This window comes from Octopus bimaculoides, chromosome 7 (assembly GCF_046866305.1).
Source record: "Octopus bimaculoides isolate indiv1 chromosome 7, ASM4686630v1, whole genome shotgun sequence".
Lineage (NCBI taxonomy): Eukaryota > Metazoa > Mollusca > Cephalopoda > Octopoda > Octopodidae > Octopus > Octopus bimaculoides.
In genome coordinates, this window is record NC_142934.1 from 77,865,226 (window position 1) to 77,876,839 (window position 11,614).

Here is an 11,614-nt window from a genome sequence, read left to right on the forward strand (position 1 = left end):
TTGTAAGCAAGATGTACTTAAACATCTTGCTTACCATCAACATCCGCTTACAAAACATCATATCAAGTATTTGGTAAAGTGTTTGACAGCTCTCAGAATAAAAAAAAAAGAAGAAATCTGAAGACACAGGCATGGCTCATGGTTAAGAAACTCGCTTTAAAATCACTTGTTTCGGGTTCAGTCCTACTGCACGACACCTTGAGCAAGTGTCTTCTTCTATAGCCCGGAATCGACAAACGCCTTGTGAGTGGATATAGTAGGTGCAAATCGAGTGGAAGCCTGACGTGTGTATGTATGTATGTATGTATGTAGGCATGTATGCATGTATAATATTGTATTTTATTATATTGTATATTACATAATTATGTGAATACGCGTATGTGTGAATATATGTATGTGTGTGTGTGTGTGATTGTTTGTTTATGTTCGTCAATGCCCCACCGCTCGACAACCAGTGTTAGTTTGTTTACGTTCCCTAACTTATCGGTCGGCAAAAGGCACCATACCGATGCATTAGCATCATACATGAGTACTGGGATCGATTTGTTCGACTGAAGCCCTTCACGGCGACGCCTCGGCATGACAGCAGTCCAATAACTGAGACCAGATAAAAGATAAGAGAGTCGGTACAGAGCTGCAGATTGTGTAATGTCATGCGCCATCAACGTACCAAACCTTTTCGCTTTTGGCTGTCCAATAGTCATTGTTACTGAAGATGGACCTGCACAATAAACCATGCTTCTCAACCACATGGCTCCGTGTTCAGTCCTACTACGTGGTACCTTGGGCAAGTGTCTTCTACTATAGCCTCGGGCCGACCAACGCCTTGTGAGTTGATTTGGATCACGTGACCGACCAGGCAAACAGATGTTACACATCACTGGTCACAATGCATTTTGCGTTGTTTTAGCCTTCAAATGACACCACCTCGCTGGCTTGGCGTGCAGGCCAACGTTGAAATGGAGCGACGTGAAATGAAGTGTTTGGCTCAAGAACACAACGCGCCGCCCAATCAGGGAATCGAACCCACGATCTAGCGATCGTGAGTGCAACAACCTAACCACTAGATAAATAAGTGTGTGTGTGTGTGTGTGTGTGTGTGTGTGTGTGTTTTAGTCCTCCTGCCACTACTTGACAACCAGTGTTGGTGTGTTTACATCTCCATAACTTAACGGTTCGGCAAAAGAAACGACAGTATAAATACTAGTCTTTAAATTTAAAAAAAAAATACTGGGATCGATTCATTTGACTAAAGCTCTTCAAGGCAGTGCTCCAGCATGGTCGCTGTCTAATGACTGAAACGAGTAAAAGACAGAAGATAAAAAAAAAATTATTTTCTACTCTAAGCACAAGGACTGAAATTTGGGAGAGGAGGCCAGTGGATTAGATCGATCCTAGTACGCAACTGGTATTTAATTTATCGACCCCGAAAGAATGAAAGGCAGAGTCGACTGCAGCGGAATTTGAACTCAAAACATAAAGACAGACGAAATCCCGTTAAGCATTTCGCCCGGCGTGCTAACGTTTCTGCCAGCTCACCGCCTTAAGGGAAAAGAAATATTCTTTCTTTTCTACTCTAGGCACAAGACCCGAAATTTCGGGGGAGAGAGCCGGTCGATTAGATCGACCGCAGTACGCATCTGCGAATTGTTTTTTTGATTCTTGCTACGAATGCACGGTGCCAAGTGGGTCACTTTTGGTAAGCAGAACTGGTGATGTGGGATTAACCGAAAGGATGAAAGGCAAAGTCGACCGCGGCGGAATTTGAATTCAGAACGTAGCGGCAGACGAAATACCGCTAAGCATTTCGTCCGGCGTGCTAACGTTTCTTATTTCTTTATTGCCCACAAGGGGCTACACAGAGAGGGGACAAACAAGGGCAGACAAACTGATTAAGTCGATTATATCGACTCCAGTGCATAACTGGTACTTATTTAATCGACCCCGAAAGGATGAAAGGCAAAGTCGACCTCGGCGGAATTTGAACTCAAAACGTAACGGCAGACGAAATACCGCTAAGCATTTCGCCCGGCGTGCTAACGTTTCTGCCAGCTCGCCGCCTTAGATAAAAGAAATATTGTTCAAATTATTCTAGTTTCTTTTTTTCTACATTTTCTTATTTATTTTTGTATTTGAGACTGTCACCTACTTGAAAATTACGCAACTGAAAATTAACAAGAATTTGATCAACTTCACGAAAGGTTCGGCATCAACATTTATTTCTAAAGAGACATTGTGTCATCTCAGCACAAAAAAACGACTACGATGTATGATAAGGAAACGAAATTGACGGAGTTGAAACCATATTTGCACTGACAAGCACTCGTACCCGCACGCATTCACACTCGCTAACACACGCACTTACACACACACACACACACACACACACACACACACACACTCATGCACACACAATTACACATACACACACATATATCAAGAAGGTGCCTTCGGGCGAAACGAAATGTTTTTTGTCGAACTTATAAATTTTTAAGAAAGAGAGAGAGAGGGAGAGAGAGAGAGAGAGAGAGGGAGAGAGAGAGAAAGAGAGAGAGAGGGGGGAGAGACAGACAGGCAGAAGACAAACAAACAGACAGACAGACAGACAGACAGACAGACAGACAGAAGACAGACAGACAGACAGACAGAAGACAGACAGGCAGAAGACAGACAGACAGAAGACAGACAGACAGACAGACAGAAGACAGACAGACAGAAGACAGACAGGCAGAAGACAGACAGACAGAAGACAGACAGACAGAAGACAGACAGACAGGCAGAAGACAAACAGACAGAAGACAGACAGACAGACAGACAGACAGAAGACAGACAGACAGACAGACAGAAGACAGACAGGCAGAAGACAGACAGACAGACAGAAGACAGACAGACAGACTGACAGAAGACAGACAGACAGAAGACAGACAGGCAGAAGACAGACAGACAGACAGACAGACAGAAGACAGACAGACAAGACAGACAGACAGAAGACAGACAGGCAGAAGACAGACAGGCAGAAGACAGACAGGCAGAAGACAGACAGGCAGAAGACAGACAGGCAGAAGACAGACAGGCAGAAGGGGTTTTGTTTATATGCCTGTATGTGTGTATGATTCTGTGTATGTATGTATGTATGTATGATTGCGTTTATATATGTTTGCATGTATGTATGCATGCATATATGTGTATGTATATGGATATATATATATATATATATATATATATATATATATATATATATATATATATGTATGTGGGTATATATGTGTATGTTTGAATGCATGTGTGTTTGTATGTATGAACGTAAGTATGTATGCATGTATGTATGTATGTTTGTATGTATGTATGCATGTATGTATGTGTTTGTATGTATGTATGTATGTATGTATGTATGTATGTATGTTTGCGCGCAGGCAAGCTGAAACTTGTCTGTTGCGTTTCAGAAACAGGAAATTCCAACCTACCAATTTTTCATATCCCAAAAATCTCCTCACAGCGATACCGCGGTCAAAATGTCAACTAAACGGTGAAGTAGACGAGGGGAAGACGGAGAGAGTGATGGTGGGTGAAGCAAAGAGGAAAAGTGATAGATTACTTGATAGAAAAGAAAAACGGTAAGAAGAACTATGATGAGTTGAGAGAGAGAGGGGGAGAAAGAGAGAGAGAGGGAGAAGTAGAAGGGATACTAAATAGAGGCCTGTGAAATAGACAAAATGGATGTGACTCAATGCTTAGGTCACAAGTGGCTTTGGTTCGTTTTCTTCTGGCAGGGAACGAATTAAGGGATTAAGTTAACGTATAAACCTTACTTGGCAGGACCAATATTTCTCCCCTTCCCTTACTCTAACTTATATTTCTTTTGCCCTTAATTTCCTTCCAATTCCGTTCTCTGACATTTTGAACACACGTCCTGATACACACACACACACACACACACACACACACACACACACACACACACACACAAACACACGCACACACACGCTTAGACACATTCACATACACATATGTATATATAAATCTACATATGATACGCATTAATCAAATGTGATTCTATATATCGCTACAATAAATATATGCATACACCTACAATTATACATGCAATTATATAGCATACACCTATATGCACACATTAGTAACTATCTATCTACCTATCTATCTATCTATATATCTATCATCATGGACGGACGGTAGACACATCGGCTCCCATGTAAGTTGCATTTTTCACCTCTTAAAAGACCTATTTTGTTTTAAAATTTTGTATAAGTTGTGTATAACACAAAATACTTCGTGAACATATATTTTTCAAATCGGAAATAGCTCTATTTAGAGCCTTATTTCCAAAAATTCAAACATATCTTCCTCGTTCCTAGCCATATTCTTTAAAACGAATATGGCTAAGGTTTTCAACGAGGCCGACTTCTCGCTCCTAATGCCAGAGGCGAAAACACTTAATGCCGTTCCGCATGAACGCAGACAAGTGATGAAGAAGAGCAATGATTCTGAGTCAACTGCTGCTGCCTCAACCACCACCACTACCACCATCACGTGTACAAACTCTGCTGCTACAGCAGTCTTGCCTGCCACCGTCACCAGTGACAACAACAACAACAACGACAAAGACAACAACAACAACAGCAACAACAACGACAACGACACAAATGTCCTTGCTAACACGACCACTGTCCTCACCACTGCTACTACCAGTGACAATAACAACAGCAACAACAACAGGACACCGACCTTCAACACCAACACCACCACTACTTCGACAAACTCTGCCGCCACTACCACCACCTTTGAACCTGGCAGTACCAACACCACTGTCAATACCACCATCAACAACTACAAGACGAACAAGATAAACAACACCACAAACGCCACAAACAACATATCTGCCAGCATCACAAAAACAAATTTTGCCGATGCAACGAAAGAAAAAAGAACAATATTAACATTCACCCAAAAACAAATCAATGACACAAAATCCCTTCTCACGAAAGAAGGTGACACTGTACAAATACACATACCAAAAGCAATTATTGAAAATACAAACAAGAAGCACATATCATACAGACTTATCAACAAGAAAACGAAGCGACCGGAGAGTTTTTCCACCCAAAAAATTGAGATTTGTCTCAAACCGATATGGCCCTTTCAAAGTCATGTTACTTGGGGACGAAAATTTGCCACGGTCCTAGTACGCTTTAAGAGCGAACAGTTAGCGAAGGAATTTTCAACACTCTCTCTCCACACAGATGACTTGGTGATGATACCGAGTTATCTTGGACAGAGAGTGACGAAGGTGACAGTAAAGAATGTCCCTTCACAAGTGGAAACACAGTGGATAGTAGGTTCTATATGCCTCGAAATGGAGGAGGCAAATATATTAGAAATTGCTACTGCAGAGGAGAAAAACTGGGAAGGGGGAAAAAAAGTCGAAGTCCTCCTCCATATCACTGAAGAGGAGTGCCAAAAGATCCCCACACACATCCAACTGGCAAAGGACCACAAGTTATATGTAGTGGTGGAAGGAAGGCGGCCACGTTGTTATGTATGCGGCAGCGAGGCACACCTCAAGGACAGTTGCCCAACCGCCGCCAACCAAAAAAAGCAACAAGGGCAACCACCAAAACCCGGAAAAAAAACCCTACTACCAACACCACCATCAACAATCAAAACAAGAGAAACACAAGCAACACTGGCAACTGAGAAGACAACAGCATCTGCAAAAACAACAAGTGAGGAAGCAGGGGAAAAGAAAGAAAATTCCAAGACTGTTTCCCCCTCCCCCACATCACACACACCTCACACAAATAACAAGCCATCAGCACCAACAAAAACAGCAACACAACCACTCACACAAGCACACACAGACGCTCACAATTTGCCCCTACCCCCTTCCGATTCCTCAGAACCTTCGTCGGAAGATGAAAGTAATGAGGAATGGCAAATAGCCCAGAAAGGAAGGAGGAAGAGGAGCAAGAAAAGAAAAGCAAACACAAACAAAGCAGGGAGATACACAACTCCCGAAAACACTCCAGACACCAACACAAGCACACACAACTACAACACAAGCAACAAAACCCCAAAAGCAAGTACACACACAATGCTCACTGCCATCAACACAAAAAACTCAGAGTTGATGGAATACATCAACACAAAAACAAACATAACAAACGAAGACATAAAAACCAGCAACCACCCATACACAACACCGCCAGAACACATCAAAATACTACACATAACACCAACCCTGCACCACACACTAAAATCTATTTTTCCAAAGGCAGTTGGCAAATGCCAAAAATACCTGGCGAAGAAACTATATAGTGATCTCCTCGAAGAAAACCCGAAGGAGGAGACACAAAAACTCTCAAACGGTAAGTGACTCTCTTTATAAAACTTTAACACTCAAATCAAAATGATGCTCAAGATTGGTTGTGTAAATGCGCGTGGCTTGGGGTCCCCTTGGAAACAAGGGTACCTCCTAAATGACATAAAGTCACATAAACTAGAAATCATAGCCATAAGCGAGACCAGACTCCATGATACGCGGGCCCTATCGTCCATGTTTGGCAGACAGTTTAACATTTATTTTTCTCCCTGTCTGCCGAGAATGGGCGGTAGTGGCACGGCGGTACTCTTTCGCAAGAGTCTGGATCTCGAAGTAAAGACAGTATTCATAGACCCGGAGGGTAGATTGGTTGTTCTGGATGTCGATGGCAGCGATGGGTGTGCTTTTCGACTCATATCAGTATACGCACCACCTTTAACAGGTAGGCCGGATTTCTTTCGACGTCTAGAAGTATTCCTAGGAACGTCTCGTCCTTTACTTTTAGTGGGGGATTGGAATGCTACCTTGGACACGCATCTAGACTATGTTGGCAGAGATAGGAATAGACGGGGATGCAAATGCCTCAAAGACCTGCTCAGACGCTTTCAACTGTCTGACAGGTACCGACTCGATTACCCGAATGCGCCAATGTGGACATGGACAAACCGCATCGGGTCGTCGAGATCGTATCTAGATAGAATACTGTGTAGGAGAGTAGATAGAGATAGCATAGGGTGTCCACAATTTCACATAGTCAGCTACACGGATCACAAACTTGTGACGTGTACGCTAGACTTAGATAAGACACATAGGCAGGGCTCCGGTTACTGGAAACTAAACGCGTCTTTCCCGTCGAGACCAGTTTTCAGAGACCGGATTAGCACGTTAGTAAAGAGGGCTTTGACAGGAGCCATCATCAATAACAAATGGTGGTTTGCCCTCAAGAGAGCAATAAAAGCAGAAGCGGTTAGGTATAGCAAAGCACTAGCCATAGACAGAAACAGAGTAGAGGGTGAACTAGTTAAGAAGCTAGAAGAGGCAATTAGAAGTGGCATCGCATCCGACGTTTTGGCGGCGAGGTTGGCCCTTGACCAACACTTCAACGCCAAACACGAAGGGTGCGTTGTCAGGGCTAGGATGCGTGCTCTAAGAAACGAAGGTGTTGGAGCCGCACGAGAGGCCCGGGTGGCGGAGGCGCAACAGGGCAACAAAGCCACCATTCGGTCTCTGGTGGACGAACAGGGGCGCGAACTGCTCGAGCCAAGCAAAATGTGTGAGGCCTTTCAGCGGCACTTTGCTCGACTGTTTGGGACGAATGGCGAGCGAGAACGCAGGGTGGACTTCAGTGCCTACCTGCACAGCCTGCCACGACTCTCGGCAAGAGAGGCGGAGTGCTGCGAAGGTGCCATCACGGCGGCGGAAGTGAGGGACGCGATGGCGGGATGCTCGAGGGACAAATCTCCGGGTTTGGATGGTCTGCCCTACGAGCTTTACAACTGTAAGCCAGACTTGTTTGGAGACGTCTTGGTGGCGGTGTACTGCAACTGGCAGCAAAACGGGAGCATTCCCGGTTTTGTGAGTCGAGGAGCCGTAACGCTGCTGAAGAAAGATCCAAACAAGGGGGACGTCATAGATAACTTTAGGCCCATCACTCTGCTCAATGCAGACTTGAAAATTTTGGCCAAGGTGTTAGCCAAGCGGTTGGCGCTTGTCATCGAGAAACTGATCGGCAAGGCGCAAACGTGCGCGGTGCCGGGCAGGAGCATCCATGACAACCTCCATCTGATGCGCTACATCATAGAGAGGGTAGTTAAGGAACCTGGCATGGGTGGGGCCCTGATCAATTTAGATCAATCGAAAGCTTTCGATAGGGTAGACCATCAATACTTGGAGGCTGTCCTCATAGCAGCCGGCTTCGGTCCCATTTTCCGCGGCTGGATGGCTGCCTTGTACAGAGGCATCCGTTCGGTAGTTCGCGTCAATGGGCATCTATCAAGACCCTTCGACATTGCACGTTCGGTCCGTCAGGGATGCCCCCTCTCGTCGCTTCTGTACGTGTTGACTCTCGAGCCACTACTGCGGAAGCTGGCGACGCTGAGGGGCATCCCGCGAGAGTTGGGATGCGGGACGAGCGTGTCGGCATACGCGGACGACGTCACCGTCATAGTGTCTAGCCAAAAGCACATCGAGCTTGTCGGCGAGACACTGAGAGACTACGAAGCGGTAACGGGAGCGAAAATCAACCGGGATAAGTCAGTGGGCTTGCGGCTCGGCACCTGGAGAAGCAACCCCATGCCGTCAAGTAGCGCCTCCGTCGTGGGACGTTGGACTGACGGTCCGGTTGAGATGCTCGGGGTCTGGTTTGGTCCAGACCTCCAAACGGAGAAGAACTGGGACGAGATAACGAGAAGGGTGGCCACTCTAGCCCGGCAATGGGCCGAGAGGAAGCTTTCCCTGAAAGGTCGGGCGGAGGTGGCGAACACGTACATCGCGTCCGTCATCTACTACCGCCTGACCGTCGTTCCTTGTCCCGACCCTACCATCACCAAACTGGAGCGCATCCTCTTCCGCTTCTTGTGGAAAGGAAGCGTTCCGATGGTTAGGCGATCCGTTTGCTGCCAACACCCGTTAAAAGGAGGACTGGGCATGCCGTGGTTGATGATGCGCAGACACGCGCTGAGACTGCGACATCTCCGGCTCTACGTAGACAGCGGTGAACAGGTGTGGTCACCGTTTGTGCGGCGCGCTTTCCCGCAGCTCGTCTCCATGACCGAACTGCAGTCATGGATCAAGAAGAGGCCGAGGAAGGGCGAATGGCACCGCGAGTGTCGCGCTGCTCTTCGGCAACTCCAACAACCCGGGTCAACCTTGAGCGACTGCATCACAACTAACGCATTCTATAGTGGATTAGTGGAGGGAAGGTACGACGACGATCTCGGGGCGAACCTGGGCGTCGACGAGGAATACCTGACCCGCCTGTTTAAGACGACCTTCGGGCCGGGACCTATGGACAACTTCCAGAGATCCCTGGCCTGGCAGTGCTATCGAGAAGCACTACCCGTTCGGGATAAGCTCTACAGGCATGGCTCGAGAAACACGGGGCCGACCTGTCCGAGATGCCGGCAGAGCGACGAAACCGTTCTGCACGCACTCGTACAGTGTCCCACCATTTCCGAGCTGTGGGCTTACGTCGAACAACTGCTATCGCGTGTGGGACGAGTCGGTCTATCAGCCGAGTCTATCGTGAATATTGTCGCGCCTCCTTCCTTTAAACGGGAAGGAAGAGCTATTTTCATCGTACTTGTGGCTATGGCGAAAGAATGTGTATGGTGGACGCGTCTGAAAGGTCTAGAGACAAAGACTTTCCTCTCTGGGCAATCTCTCATCAACTTCTTCAAGTATCACCTGAAGAGGAAGTTGAGAGTAGAAAGGGAAGTCTTGTCTAGTGAATGCTTCAAAAAAAGATGGGTGAATGTAGCAAGGATGGCACGTGTGAACGACGGAGCCATCTTGAGCATAACCCTATGAACAAGAAAAAAAAATAAAACAAAAAGGCAAAAGAGAGTCACTTACTGTTATAGTTTCTTCAATGAGAATATTGACCAAGGTTACCGTGGTCTTTTCCGTGGGCTTTTCCTTCCACGGCTAAACCTAAACTGTCCTCCCCTCTTTTTACACGAGAACATTACTGTGTGATACACGATCCCTATTGATCGGCCTTTCCTTTTCTTTTTTTTCGATCCCTTTTGATCGAACTGCCCCTTTTTCCCTTCCTACGATCCCTTTTGATCGACACCACCAATTTTTTTTTTTTTTTTTTTTTTTTTTTTTTTTTTTTTTCCTTCCTTCCCCCTCCCAAAAAGAAAAGCTCTACATTGTATTTGTCCCATCTTCGTTGAGCCCTGTGTGGCTAATAAAAGAAATGTATCTATATATATAAACATATATATGTGTGTGTGTGTGTGTGTGTGTGTGTGTGTGTGTGTGTGTGTGTGTGTGTGTGTGTGTGTAAAGTTGTAATGTTGATTCTAAATAGAAGAAGCTAATTATAGAAAATTTGCATAACACACAGACATACATGCATATACGCATACACACGCGCACACACACATACTCTTTCTCCCCCCCCCTCTCTCTCTCTCTCTCTCTCTATATATATATATATATATATATACACACACACATGTGCATGCATATATGTATGCGTGGACGTGAATACACCCACATACATTCATAAATACCGGATGTTGCCCGTTAACTTATATTCTCATTATTTATGTATGAAGTTGGCAATGGTGTCAGTGGTTGTGTGTGTGTGTGTGTGTGTGTGTCCTTTAAACATCCTTACTCATCAATAATAAAATACACCATCCAAATATTTGCTACTAATTATCGCAGCGGACAGAGGGACACAGTCGACACCGTTTGTATGTATTTAGGTTTCTTTCTTTATCACATTGAAGCCACCAGAGACTAACTACAGTCCCGTTGCTATATCAACCACAGCGGTGATCACCAGGACAGTTTTAAAGTGTCGTGCAAACAGACCCTGCTACGTGTATGACATCGCATGACCTGTTAGAAGAAAAAAAACAATCGAATTGGTGTTCAAATCACGACCCTACAGCCGAAAAGAGCAAAAGAAAAAGAAAAAGTTCGTGTATCCATTAGATGTTGATGGATCTTCCGTCGCTATCGACGATGATTATTCGATTACAGTGACATAGCTAGCGTGTGTGCCGCCCTATGTAGTTTTTGTATTTGCTGTCTTCTATCCCTGTCTTCTATACAGGCTTATACAGCCGACCTGAAAGTGCCGGCCCCATAAAAGCGTCACCCGAGGCGGACTGCCATTCCTCTTCAAGCCATGTTACAGTTCGATCAGCTGTTGTTCGATCAATGGGACTTCTTACTTGTGATAATAACGTGTAAGTAGCCGTGACAAGGAAGCACCTTGAATTTCGTACCTAATGCATGCCTCCCAAATTTGTTCTCAGAGAATCCTCTTTAAAACGTTTACTTTTAAGTTACATTTAACATCTTTTTCATCTTTTATCTTTTACGTTTCAATCATAAGATTGTGGATATGCTGCAGCACCACCTTGAAGCCTTAGTCGAATGAATCGACTCCAGTACTTACTCTTTAAAGCCTGGTACTTATTCTATCGGACTCTTTTGCTGCACCGCTAAGTTATGGGCACACAAACACACTACCACCGGTTGTTAAACGGTGGTGGTGGAACAAACACAGACACAAACACACACACACACATATAT